Here is a 21106-nt window from a genome sequence, read left to right on the forward strand (position 1 = left end):
CCAACCCCAGCACCCACAGAAAGGCGTGCCAGGATGCCCTGAGCATCCCGAGTCCATTCGAAACCCTTACCCTTCCCTTTTGCTGTGCTCGATTCCCACCTGCCAGCTCTGCAGTGAGTCCCAGCTCGCCCGCACCACGTCCTTGCCCCAGAACCTTCCTGCCAAGGCTCAGCTCCAACCTGCCCAGGTCGGAGGCAGAAAGCAGGGTTCCATTCCGTGAACCGGCATGCACAGCAACGGCAAGCACTGCCCGGCAGCAGGGAGCCGTGCCGCAGGCGCAGCCTGTCCCTGGCACCGCCGTGCCGTGGCTGAGAGACAAACAGCCCTGGCCTGGTAATGAGCTCCCCCAGTTCCTCCTCCCCGCCGTGCTGTGGAGCGGCATGTTAAATAATTCAGGCGAGCTCCTGAACTGCCTGGAAAACACCTCCAGGTCTTTCCTAATGAGCTTGCTACAGACCTGCCATCCAAGGCTAGAGGAGCAGGGAGAGCCAGTCCCTCCGCCAACATGCAGACACCAAGCAAGCACAGCCCACCGCCGTGTCCCCAAATACTGCGACGTGGCTGGCTGGCAGGTCCCCAAATTCCTGGGCCACGCATGTAGCACCGTGAGCATCTCACAGCAGGATGGAGGTGGCCGGGCCATGTCCTGGCTGGTACAAAGCAGACCAGGAGCTGCATGGGTGCACGCAGCAGGGCCACAAAGCACAAGCAACAGTGCCAAAGCCAGGCAGATTCAAACGAGGCAGAAATGGTCAATGCAACAGAGAACAAAACCTGGCACAAAGTCCCCCACGGGGAGATGGAATCTGCTTGCTGGTGCTTTCAAAGCCAAATCCTTTCAGCATGGCCCAAGCCCTGGGTGCTGGGGCATTGCACAGATCTGATGGGTAGCGCAGGGCACTGCCTCCCTCCGGCATCCCTTCCATCCCCAAAGCCTCGGTCCGCAGGACGGCGGCACGGGTGGCCGGAGGGAACCACACCGGACCCTGCAAACAGCGACAGCTCTGGAGCAGTGCCAGAAAGCCTCAGATCAAGCCCCACACTGCTGGCATTTCCCTGTGTCGCCTCATTTTCCCCTTCCAGCATCCCCTTTCCCTTGTGCCAAGCCCTGCGGTGCTCTTGGCAGAGTCTGGCCGTGTCCCCCAGCCCGGTGGGGGGGGCAGGAGTGGGGCACTGCGGACACAGCCCCGTCGCCCGCTGAGGGCCCTTGTCCTGCTATTGCCCCTCATTTTCTGGTTCTCGGTGGCAGGCTCCGATGACAGACACTGCTGCTGCGACATGACTCCCCAGGGGTTTTGGGAGCACCGGGAATGGGAGGAGGAGGAGGAGGAAGGGGGAGCAGGGTGGGTGATGGTGGCACGGGCCAACACATGCATCCTCCTGGGAGGGAGCGTGTCCAGGAGGAGTATTCGGTCTCACTGAGGCTGGCTACAAATCCAAAGTTTAATGTTTGCTTGGCAACGTCCTGCGAGGGGGTTAAGTCTATGATAACAAAGCCTCCTGCCTGTCAACAGTGTTTTGTGCTGCTGTTTTGGGGCTACAGGAGGGGCAAAGGGTGAAAATGCACATGGGAAGAAAGTGGTGGGAAAAAGAGGGAGATGGAGAGATCCCCCCTGGGCTATGGCACTGCAGTGGGCTGCTCTCACTGCCCAAATTCCCACCCAGCTTTCATCTCAGGGGGAATTTCCCACAGCTGCTGGGCTCCTCTGCACTCCAGGGAAAGTCCCAATAGTTCAAAGGGGCTGTAGGAAAACCAGATTAACCCCTGAAGGCAGGAAAATCCAGGAGATCCCCAACTCTGGAGGCACCAGCCCCAGCCCCACTCTAGCAGACCGTTCTGCCTGCTTTGCTCAGCAGGACCTCAGGGGTGGGTGCACCCACGGGTGACACCGTGGCTTCTCCCATTCCTGGTTTCTGGGTGGAGAAGCACGCCTGAGAGCTGAGCCCGAGCCCTTTGCTCACCGCAAGCCAGAAACTGAGCAAGACCAACATGGGCTTGTCTGGAGAGTCCTGGCCTTGAAAGTGGAGCAGATGCGAGTCCCAGACGGCCCTGCCAATTCCAGCTAATAAAAAGGGCATTTCACACATCAGGCACTTCGCAGACACGTTAATGAGAGCAAACAAAGGCTCCGCGATGCAGATGAGGGGATGCAGGAAAGCAGCTCCCAGGATGGGCTCAGCTGGTCGCAGCCAGCCCAGCCGCTGGGCTTTGCCATCCTGCTCCTGGGGGACACCCCCGGGAGCATCCCGGGGACCGCGGCCAGACTCTGCCCTCTGGCAGCTCCATGAGGCTGAAATGCTGCTTCGGAGGGTAGTACCGTGGGGCTCAGCCATCTCTGATTGCCCCCCCCAGCAGCTCTGACCGGGTGCTGCGGAGGGGATCGGGCAGGCTGGAGCTCCCCAAACCAGCCCTGGGGCTGGGGAAGGGATGAGCACGGTGCTGCAGCCGCTCCCCCCAGAGCAAGAGAAGGCAGGACGCCAAGAAACCATATTTTTCATGCAGCCGAGGACCACATAAATACAAGGGAACGCGAAGGCTTGAAGGGGGACCCTAAATCACCGCCCCTGCTCCTGCCATATATTTCCAGTGCGGAGGGAGGGCCAGAGGGCAATGGAGCTGCCCGGGATGCTCGCAGCCAGCCGAGGGGATAAAGCACAGGGCTGTCCCACTCGTGGGCAGCAGGTACAGCCACAAGCCAGGTGGGATGCAGCAGCTCCCGTCATCGCCCTGACGGAGCAAACGGAGGCACTCGAACCGATGGGTGGCCCTGCCCTCCCCGTGGGTGACAGGGGGACAAGGGTGCTGTGCGCCCCAAGGGGCTGCACCCACTCAGGACACACGTCTCTCAGCGCTGTGAAATCCAGTGTCAGCTCTCATCGGGACAGTACTACTAGAAGTGGACTACGATCCAGGATCTTGCAGTTGAAGCAACTCCAGTGACATTATGAGCTTTAAACTACGCAAATGCCACATTAAAGCCTGATTTCTGCTACTTCCCGTGTGGACTATCCAGAAATGGAAGCATCACTAGAAGGATTAATTTCCCCCCCCTCTTCTCCTTTCCTAAAGGAGAGATTTCATGCCATGCTGAATAAATAAAATAATGTGATATTACAAAAGACTGCAGCACAGTATATTAGATACCGCAGCACTGTTCCAGGGCATCTGTCAGCACCAATCACGATGACTGATGACTTATCAAGAATGGACCTGACATTTCCAAATGAGCTGTTTTGATAGAGTTGTCATTCAAAGGGGATCTAAAATAAAATAATAATAATAATAACAATAATAAACCCAGATAGGAACAGGAAGAGAAATGGAAAACATTTGCTGCCTCTGTCCCACCTATTTAAGGGTTCCCAGCTTGGCAGCAGGACAATTTGGCATACAGCATCGGTGGGTCGGGAGGGACGTGCACAGAGACTTTGCTAAGGCACAGCTACAGCCCAAATTTCCCTTCCAGATCCAACCCCTAGCCAGGGCGCAGAGGGACAGATGACCCCAGCACCCTCATCCATGCAGCAGGGCAGGATGAAGCCGCCCCGGCTGCTGGCCACCTTGCTAATGGAGGGGGGTCACAGAGCCATAATGCGGGGCACATGCTCCCGTGTCCTTTCCCTGAAATGGCTTTTAAACTCTCTGATTTCAAAGATAATGAGGCAGCTACAAGTTTTGCGAAAATAGGGAGCTGGGGAAGGCTTTGGTGGGTGTTTAATCCCACCAGGCACTGGAGGCATCGAGGAGTGCAGCCCTGCCTGACTGCAGCCAGCACCTTCGGGGTGCCAGAGCTGCTCAGCACCAAACACATGTCGGTGGGACACCCAGCCACAACTGCTCACAGCACGGTGTGGTCCACCTGAACACTGGACATCTCCATGCAGACGTTACACATCAGACCGCTGCGGTCTGGGCTGCCACGCTCGAGCAGCTCCCGGGGCAGAGCCTGCAGCCCAGGGGCACTGAACAGGCAGACCGGTTTGTGCTTCGTGGAGTAGCCTTTGGGGAGTGTGTTGCTGTGCCTCCTTGCCTTTTCCTCTAGGCACTGTGCATACCCTTGAATTACTTAAATAAAATCATATCACAGTGTATTATTGCTCTTCCGGAGAGGAAAATTTGCAAAGGACATGGATAAACCTGGGGCTGCGTTGAACTTCAGGCAATAATATTGCACTGGCCCTCGTGGCTGGGAGCTGACAGATCCCTGTCTGCAGGACAGGCTTTGCACACCCGGGAGCCCATGGAGGCAATCCTGCACCCGTGATTCCTCCGAGCTGTGCAGGGGGTGAGGCTGAGAGCTACCCAGGGCTGGACGTGGTGCTGTGCCATGGGGAGAGCCTTCCTACTGGTGATGGGGTGGCTCGCAGCCCCGACACGGAGAGCCTGGGTACGCAGCATCCCCCATACCAGAGCTAGCTGAGCACGTGGCAGGGCTTTGACCCGCTCCCAGCCAGCCCCTTCCCCTTGCAACCAGCAAGAGCGGGGCCACGGAGCATACCTGTAGCTGGTGGGTGCATCCCCTGGGTGGGTGCTGTTACAGTCAGAGCACCCAGGAGCTGCGTGGGGAGGCAGGGTGGGGAGACACAGCCTGCCATCAACTTGTCTTAGGACGAACTGACAAAATACTGTTTGTAAAAAAACCACCAAAGCTACTCTCTGCACGACTGAGCTCTGAGCAGATCTTTATCCATTCATGTCGCAGAAGGAGGGAGAGGAGCTGTTTTTGGAGGAACTTTCAGATGTGTCATTATGGGTTTAAAAGGACTGTAAAAAAAAGATGAACCTGACACGGGATGTAGGCATGTATGTGTATTAAGAGCAAAGAGAAGTTCAAGAGCCATTTTCCAGCAAAAACCTACGGTGGCAGCAACAAGCTAAATTGTTCTTCTACATAATACAGAACAAAATTAAGGGCTTTACCTTTCCAGTACCTCCTCTGCAGCCACCTCCAGGGTATTTACACCAACCACAGTAGGGAGAGGAGGGAAGAGCTCAAACACACACTGTCGAGGGGCTGAGGTTGGGGCCAGGCTCCTCTGAGGGTGCCCGGGGTGCAGATTTACAGCCCCAAGGCTCTCAGAAATCAAACCACCACAGGGAAGCACTCTAGCACAGGAAAGACACACCGCTCATCCACAGCCGCCGAGCCACCAAAATCCTCCAGCTGGCTGCAAAAAAATGTGACGAGCCCCTTAAGGCCAGAGGTTAATGAACACAGAGTCCAACACCTACCTCTCCAACCTCCCCAGCAAAGCAGCATCACTCAACACCCCCTTACACCCCCACCACCCAGCACCTGCCCAATTAAATAGGCAGCTCCAGGCTGGCTCTAACGGGGTCCTCCTGGCCCTGATGAGGCCCCATCATTACGTGACGGCTGCCAACCCCAGCTGGAAGCTCCTGCTCCTGGAATGGCGGTGAGTGACAACTCTGCGAGCTGCCAATCGCCATGCCAGCGACAGCAGCCAGTGCCGGTGACGGTGAGACGGCTGTGCTGGGGCTGGGTGGACACGGCTGCAATGCTGGTTCGGTCAGCTTAGGGGAAACTTTGTGACCCCCCCGGGGTCAGGCTGGTCCAGCTGGGCATGCAAGGAGGGTCGGATCCTGCACAGGCTGCTGGCGTGGGCAGCTGCAATGGAGCTCGCTGGAAGAAGGGGGTCAGATGCTCGGGGCTGAGCGAGGGAACGGGCATCCTGCAAATTGCAACCCGCCTGCTGACAAGGCGCAGCGGGATGTGCTGTGTAGAGCAAGGAGGGAGGAGGGAGCTGCCGGCTGCAGCCGAAGGGATGCTGTGCTGCAGGCAGCTGGGGCCGTGCTTAGGGCCTTCCAGGAGTGATTTTAATTGTTTTTAGCTTCAGACAAGACGGGATTCGACCTCAATTGTGCAAAGAGCTAACCAAATCAGCCCTAAGTGAGACCAAGACGTCTGCAGGGCACAGCAGTCGTAACTCTGGGCGAGGGCTGTGGAGAGAGTTGGAGGCATGGCTGGGGCAGGATCGCCTCCAGATCCTCCCCAGGTGGCATGAAAAACTGGGGAAGCAAATTGAGCTGGTGGCAGTGCCAGGCAGGGTCTGCCGGGTTGCCGTGCGAGCTCGCAAGTTGGCAAGGGAGCATTTGGGTTAGGATGCTGCAGGAAGGGGGTGAGCAGGAGATGATTTCACTTACTTTAACTGGCCCTGAAAGCCATTTCATCTTCATCACAAGTTTGTTGTGACCCCCCTGCCCTAAACTGGAGATGACATTTTTCCCTGAGGCATCAGCTTATGTAGCTGTCATTTAATCTTCATCTTGCTAATACACTTATTTCTCCTCTTCCCTTCGCCCTACTCTTTCTCACAACTTGCTGCCTGCTGCTTTTAATAGGAAAAGGCAGCAGGGCTGTTGGACGGAGCAGAGCAGCAGTGTCCCAGCACGGAGCTCGAAAGCACGCTGGTACTCAACCTCACAGGTTTCGGACAAGCTCTGAAACCAGGTTTCTGTTCATCCAAGGGTCACAGAAAGTACGTTTTCCCTTTAAAGCAAAGCTATTAAAACTCATGCTCAGGCCATATTCCAGTCTGGGTGATTACTGCCTGCCAACATCTCATTCCCTCTGCAGTTTTAATTGGTGCTATTAAAGAGCTGCAATGCTTCACCCCAGAAGAGGCTCAGTCTCTCTATCAGGATGAAGAAGCCCTCTCCTTAGTGCTTGTGTTAAAATTACCAGACGCTTGGGACTGGGGAGGAGGGAAAGCTGTGCAGAGTCGGTGTGTGGCAAAGCACCTGCTCCCTGGCTCAGGAGGATTTTGCTGTCACTTTGCCCCACGTTAAACGATGCACAGAAGCTGCAGAGCAGGAGGGAGCCAGGGCTGGGCTTCTCGGAGATGGATGATGTGATGGGCGAACAGATCCAGCGCCTAGGGCTGCCGTATCCTGATGACAACTCATGCATCTGCTTCGCGCTGCGGACGGGAGAAAGGAGGCTGCAAGGCTCAGAAAGTAGCGGGGTGGTTATGCCAAGTTCGCTAAACTCGGACGGCTTTGCTCATCCCGACCCCACCGGGCATCATGCAACTTCCAGCTAAAGCTACACCAGAGACTCACTTGGTATTCGAGACCCAGCAACCACCTTCTTCAGTCTAAATTAAGTATTAAAGTGAAAGGCAATTCAGTGAGACCATGAATTCTTTAGAAACCATAGCTAGATCCAAAAGGTGCTGCAGATGACAACGCATTGGGGAGGTGGGGATGGGGGGGGGGAGCAGGGTGCAGACAGAGACGTACAAGCAGCAGTGACTTAAAATCAGAAAGGGGAAACAAATCAGTGCATTATTTTAGATGAAGATTAAATGACAGCCCCTGCATCAAAGGTCAAGCATGAGAGGCTAACAGGCTGTGACAAACCAGAATGCATGGACACAGGCAGCCAATTCCCTTAAATAAAACTTTTATTGGCCATGATATCTGAAACCAAGCAGCCCACAATAGGGATTAATGGTTTTCCCCAGCCTCCCCCAGCACGCTCCATCCCGGGGAGGGCCACGGCTGCGGGCCGGGTGCTGCCTCCCCAGGCGGCCCCGCTGCAGCCGGGGATGCCAGAGGGCCGTGGGGCCGGGGGAGGAGGAGCGAGACGGAATCACTTAGCCTTCATTAGGCCAAATTAAAATCAGAAGTGAGATGACAATTACAATTTGTGACCGGCTAATTGTTCGCCTCAGAAGCTGATCGTTGTGCAGATTGGGAAAATTAATTGTTCGCAGTCCCAGGTGGGTTGGCTTTGAACCCTGCCGAAGAAGTGAAGCTCCTGCCGGCGATGCCGCCGGCTCTCCAGCCAGCCCTGGGGATGATGTCCTGCAGGCTGCGGAGCCCCAGGGGGCTGGCAGACCCCCAAAGCTCCTCACTGCCTCTGGCTTTAGCGCCTGGAACGGAGCAGAGCTCCCGGGGGTCCACCCCTGCGCGAAGGACCTGAGCGCCTGGCCGTATGGGATGGCAGCACTGGGACCTGCCGCCTCCACAACGGGAGCACCCGCCGTCCTTGCCCTGCGTGGTGGCACGGTGGACTTGCCTGCAAACCTCCCTCCCTGCCCTCCCAGCCGGGGAGGGAGCTCCCTTCGTGCTGGGGCTTGCGAACGCTCCAGCCGTCACTGCTCCATCATCGTTCCAGTGATGAGCATGGTGTGTCAAGCCCAGCTCCCATCAATCAAACCTACCCCTTCGGAGCATCCTTCTTGATTTTTATCCCCAGGGTGCTCGGGAAAGGGTGTTGTGAACGCTCAGATATAATTATAGCTTCTAATGGGGCTGCCAGAGAGGGGGAAGGTGCCAGATTTCAGCGGAAACAGAGACCTCCAGCTTCTGCCTTCGCTCTGGCTCTCCCACCCCCTGGGTTTCTGGCAGGCTCCCCGGCCACAGCGCTCGCTGCGTGGGAGCCGGCTCTCTGCCGGGGGCTGCAGAGCCAGGGCTCACATCAGCCCCGTGTCCCGGGGGATGCAGGTTGGAGCGTGGCGCGGGCTCTCCTGTGGGAAGGCATCCGTCGCGATGCGCAGCTGGGCCCTTCGCAGTCCCCTCTCCATCAGGCAGTGCCCTGGTGGAGGGACCTTTTCCTTCTCCATCTCTCCAGGCTGCTAATTAGCTGTGAGGTTCGTGCATGTCTCTCTGGTAGCAGGGGACAGCTCAGCTTGATTTCCCTCCCGCGTTACCACCGTCACAGCCCTGCTGCTGCCCGCGCTCTCTCAGCAGCAGGCAGGCTGAAGGGCCAGGCAGGGAGAGCAGCAGCCAGCTTGGCATCTCTGCAAGCCCAGTGCCACCCTGGCACGACCAGCAATGCAAGTCTAAAGCATCTCCCACAGACTGCAGCTCCTCTCCCTGCAAAGATGCTCCGCGCTGGGTCCCTGTGGGTTGTGGGGGGTCTTTTCCCCCAGGCAGCTTTGAGACACAAACGGCTCCCGCAGCTCCCACAGCCTGGGGGAGGCTGTCGGCACGGCACGGAGCGAGGAGCACGGTGGCTGCCAGGGGCTGACAGCAGCCGGGCACTGGGATGTGATAACTCCTGTGGCTGTACATGCCTGTTGAGCTGCGACAACATGACAGCAATAGTAGCTCATAATCCGCACAAGTGTGTGTTTGTGCCTTGCAGCAGTGTGTGTGCTGGAGAGACAGGTGCATGCCAGGAAATTATGATATATATTTCTGTGACATATTATTTCCCTCTGTTGTACATTGCAGACACAGGGAAAGACCCCACATATCGTTACGGTGGGAGAAAATGCCGCCGGCCTGCAGGGAAGAACGGTTCCTTGTTAACCATTTGGGACAAGATTTTCAAAGGGCTCATCTCCCATGTGCCTGTCTAAATGATGCAGACAGCTCTGAAGCTCTGGACACTGAGTTCTTTTGAAAAATCAAGCCAGTACTGCATAGGAGCTGGGAATGAAGAGGGATGCTCATATCGCTTCCATTTATTTCCTCATCTCTCTAATCAAACAAACAAGTAGCATGCCTAGAGCTGCAGCAGGCAGGCAGAGGCTGTTTGAACCTTCCTCTCCAGAGATGTTAAAGCCCAGAGGAAAGTGTCCATCTCTCTGTGTTGCTCCTGGCTGCTCAGACACCCCAGGGTCCCCATCCCATCCAGCACAAAGGCTTGGTCCCCAGCCCAGCCCGTGGACACCTCGGGCCCTAAAACCAGCAGACCGATGGCCAGGGTAACCGCTGTCCGGGCAGCACGACTGCAGATACTGCCTATGCTGCATCAGCCCGAGTGACCTTCCCCAGCAGATCGGCTTGCAAACAGGAACGATCGATACCCCTCGGCTCAGCCGGAGGGCTGGGGTCGGAGGGGGGGTGGTGACCATTAAGGCTGGCTCGTTTGCAGAGCAGCCCCCTCAAACCTCCCTCCCTTCCTCTACCCACACCGAGGCCAAGGGCAGCATCCTTTGAGAGGGGGGATGCTCCAGGCAATGTCAAAGGCTTTTGAGCTCTGCTACCCACGTGGCAGTCTGCAAACCAGCCGTGAAGTCAATCTGAGCTACAGGCTCCAAAGGGGACAGAGACCAGGGCTGTCGCTTGGGGAGGGCACCTCCGTGTCCTTCTGTTGGGCCAAAAACCCCCAGGTGCCTGGAATAAGGTATCAAGTCCCAGCGAGACAGTGAAAACACTGGTGAAGGTGGCTCACGGCAGCCCGGGGTGCCGGATCGGGTGCAGACCGAGGGGCTGCCCGGCGCCTGCACAGCCCCCAGCTGCGGTGGTCCTGTCCTGGTCCAGAGCCTGAGAATGGCCAGAGGCTGCTCCAGTACGTCCCCCTGGGATATTTTAGGAAGAAACGTTCTGCCACTGCAGTGTTTTGATGTTAGTCCCTTCAGAGGGATAAATCGAGGCTCTTTAAACTTTTGTCAGCAGGGGAGGGGCGTGTGGGGAGGAACGGGTTATTAAACAAAGCTTAAAAAAAGGAGAGAATTCCTGAGTGTAATTAAAATCTAAACCATGATGGGATGTCTCCTGTTATTTCTCTAGAGGTGTCTGTTGTTGGAAGCAATATTTCTTCGGCTAAGCAGCATTGCTGCAGGCAGGGAACATTGCACAGACAACACCAAGGGAAGAGACGAGGGCCAGGGAACCAGGGACCTCGCTCGGCCATCGTTGTACTGGGGGCTCAGCTGGTCCCTTGCCATCTCCACCTTATTTGTCTCTTTATTCATGGATTAAACTGCTCTTCCAGGAGCGAAGGGAGCCAGGAGCTCGCAGGGACAGCTGGCCACCCATGCCACGGTGGCTGGCCTGGGCAGGGGCGCAGGCAGGGCTCAGTGCCAGCAAACTGATGGGCAGGTGACTTCAGCATCAGCAGACGGGCAACGGAACGGGGTCGCATCATGCATGCAAAGCTGGGCGAGACCAGCCACGGCTGGAGCCCAGCCCTGCTCCCTTTGATCTTCAGCAGAAGAAAGGTCAGGATGGCAATGCAGCTGCTTGTAAGTGCCGTGAAATCAGGCTAATTTCTAATTACGGGGAAGTCTCTCCCTGTTATCTTGCTGGCACATTCTGGCCTCCTTGGGCCGTGTGGCTGCAATAGAGGGCTGGAGTTACAAAACACCTTCTGAGGGCTTGACGACCCCACAGAGTGACACAAAAGAGCATCTCAGCAGTGTCTGCGGGGGTGCAAGATGCTCCCGGAGGAGGCTGAGCCTGCCCTGCGGACTCCCCCACTGCTTTCCACCATAGACCGCATCCTGATGAGCTGCTGCTCTATTGCCATGATGTCTCTGGCAATGCCATAAGGACATGAGGTCCTACCAAACCCCTCTGGGCTGGCAGATGCCCAGAGACAGCGACAGCTAGCTTGGTTCTCCCTTCCCCGTGCTACCGGCCAGCCGCAGCTCTGCTGCATTCAATGGCCGGCCTCGGTGGCCACAGGACAGGGCAAGGAGAAGGGAAGTTCTAGCAATAAAAAGCAAGGACAAGAGCAGATCCAGGCTGGTGATGACCCATCAGACAAGGTGAACAAGCCCCTGCCCCTGCGCTACAACAGCTTGTCACTGACCCTAAAAGCCCCCAAGTCTTCCCATGATTTTATCTAAGCTTCAGTGCACTGCTCAGAGTTAAGCCAGTAATTGCAAACCCAATATTTCAGCAGCTTATTAGGACATGACAACCAGAAAGAGCACATTGGTGACATTAAAGGGTTGGACGTGAAGCTCTTCCTGGCTGTGCCGGTAACTTTGTCCCCCCAGTCTCTGCTTACCCTCCATGTTGTTTCCCCACGTGCAACACACACGGCAGCCTCTCTGCAGGAAAAAAACCAACGTGGGTGGCTTGCATGGCTTCTGCCTCTGAAGAAATTAGGCAGAAGAGCTCAGAGCCACATGCTTACCTGCTGAGAACCCTGCACTGCTCTCAGGGCCCAAGTACAGGTTCAGCAGCCAGAAACTGGTGAAGGCAAAATGACTCTCCAAATCTCTGAAAAAGCCTCCAAACATTTGCAAAGCCAGCCCTGGCCATGCTCGGGTCCAAGCCTTGCTTTCAGCCACAGGGAGCCGGGCAGCCCTGCCTGGGGCATTGCTCCAGCCTTGCAAACTGCTCAGTGATGCTCATGAGCAGATAAGAAGTATCTAATCCAGCTGAATAAATCTGGGTAAGGTATTACTTTTGGTATTAAACACGGATTTAAAAAAGAGTGCATTGATTTTTTCTCTGTGCTGGATTTCACCGAGGAAAACCTCAGGTGTCCGACCAGCATGGCTGGAAATACGACACTGAAGTCACATCTCGGATGCCATCAAACTCTGCACCAATTTGGGGGTTTGCACAGCCTGGGACCCCTCTTGCTTCTCACGGGGCTGTTGTTCTCCACTCTGGCTGGCTTCTGCCCAGGGACAGCCATTCCTTTCCAAACCCTGCGGCCCTCCTAGACTCCTCTCATCCTCGCCAGGGAAAAAACAAGCTGTGATTTAGCATCTGCCTCTTATAAAAAGGACTGGCTGGTGGCTCTGGTCTCTGCCGCTCCCCGGGAAGCACCGGGGATGCTGTGCCTGGAGCAGGGAGTAGCACCAGGGCAGCCCTCCCAGCCCAGTCCAGGCTCCGGAACCACGTGGGATGCGCCTGCTCTTAGGGGCTGAGGGGAGACGAGTCAACCTCCGGCAGCTAAAAAAGCCGTAGATTAGTGCAAATGCCAATAAGTCATTAGGAATCATAAGAAAAATATACGGTTGCCATAGCAACTGCCAGACACGACTTTGGGGCTGCTTCACCCCCTCCTCAGGCACGGAGCAGCTCGGTGGGGATGGAGGCAAAGCCCTGTGCCACGTCCCAAGAAGCCACCGCAGCCGGGAAGGGCTCAGTGAGTTGGGGGTGGCTGTACCAGCACTGCCCTTATGGGGTTTGGGGGTGCCGAGCCCCTCCCTGGGGACCGGCGGAGCTTTGCCACCAGCAGAGACCACAGAGGTAGTTTCCAATGGGATGGGGAGTGCTTGGTCCTTCACGAACCACGGGGCTGACTCTGCCATCACAAACTAAGGGGGTTGCACGTCCCCCCCTGCACCCAACCGCTGGGGACAAACCGAAACTCCGTCTTCACTTCTCCATGTTTTCTACTTTGGGGTCCGTGCGCCTCATGCCGGCGGGCACTGCCCTGCCTGTGGCCAAACCTCGGGGCACTCGGTGGCTGATAAAGGTCCCTCCTCAAACTGAAGGGGATGGAATAACCCTTCACGGGTGAGGAATTGTGCTTATTCTTGGCAAAATCCACTTCCAGTTTATTTTAAATAAAATCATCTAACTGACTGCTGGGAGCCTGGGGGCAGAGGAGAGGCGAAGGGAATTGCTAGCAGAGAGGGAATTAGCCCGTAGGAGCAAGACTGTGATGAGCCAGGGTGACCCGGCTGCTGGCGTTACTGAGTTGGGAGGATGCTGGGCTGGAGCTGGAAGGTTTTGAGCTGAGAAGTGACCCTGATGTCCCGTGTGTCCTGGAGGGGCTGCAGGAAGGAAGAGCACGAAGGATCCAAGGTGCATCCCAGCTGCTCCTTCACTCGTCCCCCTCGTGCCAATTGCAAAGCCCCTGGTTTCCAGGGCTGCTGTGCAAGAGGAAAATCTGGTTCCTGTCCTCCTCGCATGGAGCATGCCACGAGGGCTGGCTGTCGCCCGATGAAACAAGGCTCCTGGCAATCGCTGAGCCACCGTATCGCCTGGCGTGAGTCCGCCGAGCACAGGCAGAGCGTGAGGAGTTGCCGCTCTCCCACCATGGCCGGGAATTACAGCCCTCGGTGGCTCCACGCACGTCCCCCCTCTCCATGCCGCAGCTGCACATGGCTGGCGGAAATGTCACCCACTTTGTCTTTAATTCACAAACATCGTCTCCCCCCGGGGATTTTTTTATCTTTTTTTTTTTTTTTTTTTTTAAGGTTTATTCACAGAATTAGATCTCTTCTGAGTTTCAATGAGTGGCTCATCGCCTCTTAGTCATCCCAGGCTCCTGCGGAGATCGGGGAGCTGCACCGCGGGGCAATTCTGCAGCAGCATGGGGTAGAGGGGGAGATTGCCTGGCCACAGGCAGCCCCGAGGGCAGGAGGGGGGCAAGGGGCTGCCTGGCCCCCAGCACAGCGGGGTGACCCCCTGCCTTCACCCCTTCTGCAATCCGTGCAAAGGGAAGATTCAGCCCGGTGGAGACAGGAGCCACATCAACCCTCTCCGTTGCCTCTGGCTGCAAACTTCCCCCCCGCCGTGGTTTTTAAATCCACTCAGCTCTGCAACTCTATTATTTACAGGCGCTGCCCAAGGAGACCGTCTGCACCAAGGACACCAGGAAAAATAAGATGGCACCAAACCTTACGCAGGGTGGATGGAGCTGCACCCAGCTCTGCCTGGCAGCAGCCCCCACCGGAGCAGAGCCGGGGTCCGGCCGCCCCGGCTGAGCGGGAGCGGGATGCCGTGTGCCGGGAGCGGCTGCTCCATGAAGCCGTAGCACATCACACCTTCCCCTTCCCGGCACACCCGCGATTTCCCAGGAGAAAACGACTTTGGCAGCACGTTGCTCTCCCCCCTCCATCCCCACTCCGCACCCTTAAAAATATAAGCCAAAGCAAAATACAACATCAGGCTGCCCTGCCGCTCGGTGCGAGCCCCCGGCTCCCTGCGGCCCCCGCGCTGCAGAGCTGCAGCACTCCTGCCGCTGCCAGCCTGCGAGCAGAGATTTTGGCATGATAAGTGATGGCTTTCAGATGTAAACAGCCCTGTTCATTTAACTTCCCTTAAAACCTGAGCAAAACAGGGAAAATACATGTGTGTGCCAAGCCAGGGAGGACAACAGTGGCCAAGGAAGGGAGGACGAGGGGGGTACGTCTGTGGCTTCCTGGGAGGGTTTAGCCAGCAAAGAGGGAATCGACAAAATATTAAAAAGCCATAAAGCTAGCTGGAGAGTATTGCTGAAATCCCTTTTGTCTTATTTAACAATAGCTTCCTGAAAAGCAAAGAACAACAGGCGATTTCAGCGCAGAGCAGGACTCGGGCGCTGGCGACAGACGGGTGTCAGGGCAGCCCTCAAACCCAGCAGCATCACGATGGAGCCGCCCCTGGTCCCGCACCTTTCAAATGTTGGATGCAGGGATGAATCCTGCTGCACATCGGGACCTAGAGGACTCCCCGACTGCGTGAGCTGCGTCTCGCTGCTGGCGAGTTGGATCTGCACAGCACTGCACAGAGCCAGCCCTCCGCCAGCACGGGCTTTGGGACAGCCCGCCCGGCTCCATCGTTGGCTTCGAGCAGCAGCGGCAGCACGTAGGAGTTAGGAAAAGTGACTCAGAAAGAGGACTCGGCAGAATTTTCCATGGGAATAAAAGCCTTTGCTGAAAAATGCAGCTTCTGATCAACCGCAGCAATTTGCAAATTTGGATCAAACGCTGCAGACCCTTTTTTGGGCCAATGTGTCTAAAGTCTAAATGGGCTTTTCAAGTCAAGCAAGCGGCTTTGATTATGCGTTGCCAAACAGTGGTTTGAACAACCAAACCATTGAATTAAATTTAATAATCATACTATGAACGAGTGACAGACACCCAATTGAAATGCTTATTCCAGCACAAACCAAATTGGTTCATTTTTTAATGTTTCACAAATAGGAAAAAAAACATTTTTTCCTTTTCAGGTGACCAGATACTTGTATTTTTTCTTTTTTCTTTTTTTTTCCCCCTGTATATTTCCAGGCTGTTGATCTCTAGCCACATGGTCCTGCTGGGACACAGGACAGAGTAGGGAGAGGAGCTTTCCTGGGCTTTGGGGCAAAGATGCTTTCTTCCCCAAAACGAGAGAGCTGGAGTTAGTTCATCTCTGCCTTTGGGAAAGGCTGGTTAAAATGCAAAACCCCTTTTATGCTGATTACAAATTCCTTACTGATGAAGGCTTTTAAATTCAAAGCAAGCGTTATTAAGTCTCACAGAAGCACAGTGGCCTGTCTTCATGCAAAACAATTTTCTCAGCTTGAACCTGAAAACAGACTCGACTCAGCTTTGGTCAACAGGAAGGACAAAGCCGGTCACGCTCCGACCTCACACGCCACATTTAATCTTGGAGTGATTTTTTTATGACTGGTTATAAATGCCACAAAATATGGTTTTATAATAGCGCCTGGGATAGGCTTTTAAAGCTGATGGGTAGCTCTGGAGCCTGGATAGGGTCAGGAGATATCAGAGCATTTATAAGCTACTGGAGGGGGAAGCTGGCATTAATTCTGAGTAGGGTTGGTGAATAATTTATCACAAGTAATTTATTGACTAAGTTTGTCTCTTTTCCCTGTCTGGGTGAAAAGCACCCCAGTGCAGAGAGCCAGCACAAGACTTAGGCACCACTTAAGTCCCAATTAAGCCCTTTGTGAATTGTCTGGGAACGGATCCCAATTTTCCCATATTTATTTGTTATTCAGAATTACATGCCAAACAGAGCCAACACATAATTCCTGCTCTGCAGCGTGTTTGCAAACAGTTCCCGGGGAGCACCCACTGTGAGGACTCCAGCCGTTTTGAGGGGGCACGGGGGTTACTCAGGCCCCCATCGCTCCCTGACTGGGCTGGTGTAATTTGTGGGACCCCATTTCCCACAGCATGGAGCCCCGAGCGCTCACCGCTGCCGGGGGGTATGGAAGGGGGGAAGGCAAGGAGTGCTGGGGCTGCCATCCCCCTGCTCCGAGGTGTAACCGGAGCAATTTTCTCAGCCATTTATTGCCTTCCTAAAACCCACCCATTGGAACAGCCTTTTACAAAACCTGCTATAAATATATTTATCACAAAATACTCACTGCCGTCAACAACCGCTAAACCTGCACATATATTTCACCGCCTATGAGCTGGGTGATGTCCTGGAACGGTGTTGGGCATTTCAGCAGCTGCCCCAGTCCGGCACAGGAAGGGTGCTGGAAGGGACACGCGTGGGGACTGGTGTGCAAAAGTCCAGGGTGGCCAGGGCATGGTCGTGGGCTGGTCCAGCAGGAGGGCAAGGGGGGTTGCCCTGGGCTCCACGAGGAGCTCACGACTCAAAAGCATCAATGACCAAACCCTAAACTCAAACCCAAAGTCCCAGCGCAGAGCCTTATCGACAGAGACCATCTCCCTTCTTAAGAAGTTTTGAACTCATCTAATTTTAATGTTTTTCCTGATGTACTCCCAGCAAGCAGCAGACAGCACTCTGTGCTCGGCAGCAGCTGTAATTCTCCTTCTTGTGGCTTTTCCCAGCCAGGGCTGGGAAGAGCTGCAGCTTTCGATGCAGAGCACAGGAGAGGGCATTTCCCCTGGGAACAACAATTTCATTTCCAGGAGGAGAACCAAAGTCACGCGTACCTCCCACGCGTGCCGAGCGGAGGAAGAAGGACTATCAGTCAGTGCCAGGGGCCTCACACCTCATCTTCGGCGGAGGGCAGCGAAACAGCCCCTCGGCGTGTTTGCTGGCAAAAAGGATGTGAGAGCGAGAAGGGACGGTGGTGGCAAGTTTCTGTGTGCAAGGAGGGGATCACACGGGCCCTGGGCTAGCATCTCTGCTCTTTAGGAAATCAGCCGCGTGCCAAAAGGAATGCTATCCTACGGGTAGTTTTTAGGACAGAAGGGAAGAGGCGTTAGTGACCAGGGTCTACCATGAAGGTGATTTAGGAGATACATCATCTGCTGGGAACAAAGAAAGGGAGAGGGTCCTGTGTTTGGACTTCCCTGCATTTGGAGAGGTGCCGGTAGCGTAGTGAAGTTCCCAGCCTTTCAGGTGCCCACCTGGACCGAGCTCTGGACCTTCCTAGCATCCTCCATCCCTCTCCTAGCTGGGGAATTTAGGATCACCTCCCTAAATGGCAGTGAGCAGCTACAGCAAGGAACGGGAACAAACCCTCTGCTGCTGTGAGCCAGCATGGCTCTTCGAAGCAGGAGCCGCGTCTGGTTAGAGCAGCTGAAGCTCTGCTCCGTGTTGGGAATCGGAGCCTCCACGGCACCTCCTTTGAAGGGCTGTGAACAGAGGGGCTGCCCTGGCTCCCCGGAGAGGTAATTATGCAGCTTAATATGCAGTGCTGTGGGGAAAGTGATTTCCAGATGCTCTGATACCCCTAGAGAGGTGGGATGGGTTTGGTCAGGGTCCTGCCTAACTCACCCCCCCATCCCCTGCACCAGAGGGACTTTGCAGGCTCTGTGAGGGGTGCTGACACAGCTCAGCCCCAGCAGCTGATGCTGAGCTCCTTGTTTTATATTGCAGAAGATAAAAAAGGTCCCACCCAAAGGAAAGGGTTTGAAATGGCTGAGGAGCAGAGAATTGTCCCCAGATTTGGCCCTCAGCCCTGCTCTGCACAGCCACTTATGCCAGCACCAGCTGGGTGCCAAACCAGCTCCCACTGCCCACAGAGAGGACCCAGGGTGCTGGGGTAACGGCACTCAGCGCTGGCTCTGCACTGGGAAAAGGAGGGCCAGGAGCGCTGGGAAGAGCCGTGTCCCCAGCAAAGAAGCTGGGCCAGCAGGACCAGAGTCCTCTGCCGTGGGGAGCCAGGGCGGGAGCTGGATGACAGTGCCCCATATCCCAAGCGGTCCCAGGGACCGACAGACGCCTGCAAGAGGGGAAGCCCCATGGCAGGGAGCAGTCAACGCTCTGGGAAACTTGCACTGAGCCACATCCCATCACCCTATGGCTGCACCGCGGTCAGGCTTTGAGAGACAGAAATGAGACATTTGCTTCCCAGTCTTGCTACGAGCTCTGCCTGCATCCAGGCTGCGGGATCGGGGCTGCTCATCCTCAAAGCAATGGGTCCTGGCTCAGCACCAGCACAGCAAACCGAGGCGGGGGGAGACAGGCAGCATCAGTGCGTAGCTTCTGACCTCCCAGCCTTGTTAGATCATGGCTTGAGGAACCAGATCCTCATACCCAGAGGTAATGGCAGCACCCACTTGCAACTTCCAGCAAAAGCCTCCCTGGGAACACTGCTCCAAGGGTGCTTTTCCCACCCCGCAGTGCCCAGCCCTGAGCATCCCCTCCTCCCCTCCAGGGTCCCACTGTCAGACTGGGACAAGCTCTGGGGGGCAAAGGGCTTTGCCCCCTCCTCACTCATGGGAGAAAGGGGGATTGCTGAGATCTCTCAAATCCCTTTTTTCAGGCTCTGGCAGAAAGCAAGAGGAGGTGGGGAGGGCCCGGTGTGCGGAGCCATGGGGTCCCTCCCAGCCCCAAGCACCTTCCAGGACTGGGTCAGAACAGACGAGTGCAAGGGTCCCTGCAGCGGGTCCCTCCCCGCACACAGACCCCCGGGGTGCCCCGGTCCCCATCGCTCCCCAGGCTGGCAGGGCACAGCCACGCACCCCACGGCTGCGGGAGGGGACGGCTGCTTTGCACAGAGGAACAAGCACAGAGATTGCGGGTGGGTGCATGTCCTGTGTAGCTGCGTCGGGGAAGCGCATGCATAGAGGAGCAGGGTTAGGAAGGGTTGAGGTAAACACAGAACCAGCACAGAAATCATTAAAATGACACTACGGGCCCAGGGCTCAGGGCGGCTGCTCCCAGGGTTTGCTTTGGCATCACCTTTTGCCTGCCACCCCGTGGGCAGCCTGTCCTCTCCCGTGGGTGGGCTGAGCCTGGTGCCGGCAGGCAAAGGTGGGTTGAGAATGAGGGAGGGAGACCAACGGACCAGGCTGGTTTATTTATCACGGCCTCTTTTCTATACCTAACTTCACTCCTTTAACATTTTCATTGGAGCTCAGGCACAGAGGAGTTAATGCATTGAAAGCGCTGCTCCTGGCTGGATCGCATCCTGCCAGCATCCCTGTGCAAGGCTGGATTTCAGTCTCAGCAGCACCATCCCCAGCGCATCGCCACAGGGTTTGCCACGGTTACCCCACATTCCCATCGGTGCCTGGGTGAGGATGGACTCGATCCCAGAGGAGTTTCCAGGACCGGGAATCCAGCTCCCGCCGTCAGTGCGGAGGGAAAGGAGGTTTCCTGCCTCACGCACCCCTTGCTCCCTCCTGGACCACACACTGGCAAGGCACCGACGCTGTGTGCATTTCCTATTTTCACCTGCTTTTCTTTCTTTTATTTTCAAATACACCATTTAACCTCCGTGCCAGAGATGAGCAAAAGCAAAGCTCTGGAAGGAAAGGAAAAAAATACCCAAACAAACTGCCGAACAGCCAGCTCTGTGTTGCAGAGCCCCCAGGCACAGAAGCCCCCCTCCAAAGTCACAACCGACCGACAATACGGTTAACGGGGCTGGAGCCCAACTTACCCTTGGACTCTCCTCCCGTCTCCCAACGTTGCTGTCATCCGCCTGCCTGCTCCCCACCACAGCTGCCCGCACATCTGGCTCGGGCAGAGCCCCCGTCGGCAGACAAAGGGCCGGGGTTGCGTTGGACCTGCCAAAGCTGGGGGGTCCGTCCTTGTCCCTTTGGGGGTGGGGGGACAGGGACAGCAGGCCACCCCCTGCCACGCTGCCCCAACGCTCGCCCTCAGCGCCTGGTCTGGAGGCAGCGGGGAGAGACCTTCATCCTTCCCTCGCACCGCTCCTTTGCAGCCGCACACTCGCCGCTCCCCGCTGCCTGCAAACGCTCCCTCCTCCTCCTCCTCCTCCTCTCTTCTCCCCTCCCTTTCCCAGTCCTCCTCCTCACTCCAGTCTTGTCGCCACAACGTGCCACCCACCTGAATCAGCTCCTGCCGGCTGCGTGCTTAACTCCTGCGGCTCTGCTGAGCACCCGAGGGGCCAGCCCCGGCACCCCCAGCCCCTTGGGGTGATGCTCCCAAGGACCAGATAGAAAAAGCTCCTGCAAAGGCTGAGCCGATTGCTCGCACCCCTCGGGATCCGCAGCGCATCCTGCTCCCGCTGCAGCTGAGCCCGCTGCGGCACCGGGGTCCGCTCCCCACGGGCTGGGGTCACCGAGCCCGGGGGGGGTTCTCCCACAGCACTGCGTGGCCCCACGTTACGAGGGAAGCGGGAGACACGACGGGGTGGACTTGTGGCCCAAATCCCCTCCTGCTCACCGGCACCCAAAGGGCTTTCTTTGCCTTTGGAAAGACCTGGCTGCGTGTGGTCCCGGGAGTTCCTTGCACCTACCCCATCCCCAGTGTGCCCAGGGTGACAGCGCAGATGCCCCATGGGGTTTTGCAGCACCTCGGGGGGGCTGGGTTCCTGAGCAAGACATGCTG

At 56.4% G+C, this 21106-nt stretch overlaps 1 protein-coding gene across 1 annotated transcript in view; it reads right to left on the reverse strand.

The window, feature by feature from the left end:
- Positions 1–20520, reverse strand: part of LRRN2 (leucine rich repeat neuronal 2) — a 36963-nt gene extending 16443 nt beyond the window's left edge. Inside the window, exon 1 of the mRNA XM_052815148.1 lies at positions 20193–20520. The gene's annotated coding sequence lies outside the window, so the exon portion shown is untranslated. The remainder of the gene's footprint in view (positions 1–20192) is intronic.
- Positions 20521–21106: the final 586 nt, after the last annotated feature.

The sequence above is a fragment of the Harpia harpyja genome, chromosome 19 (assembly GCF_026419915.1).
Source record: "Harpia harpyja isolate bHarHar1 chromosome 19, bHarHar1 primary haplotype, whole genome shotgun sequence".
Lineage (NCBI taxonomy): Eukaryota > Metazoa > Chordata > Aves > Accipitriformes > Accipitridae > Harpia > Harpia harpyja.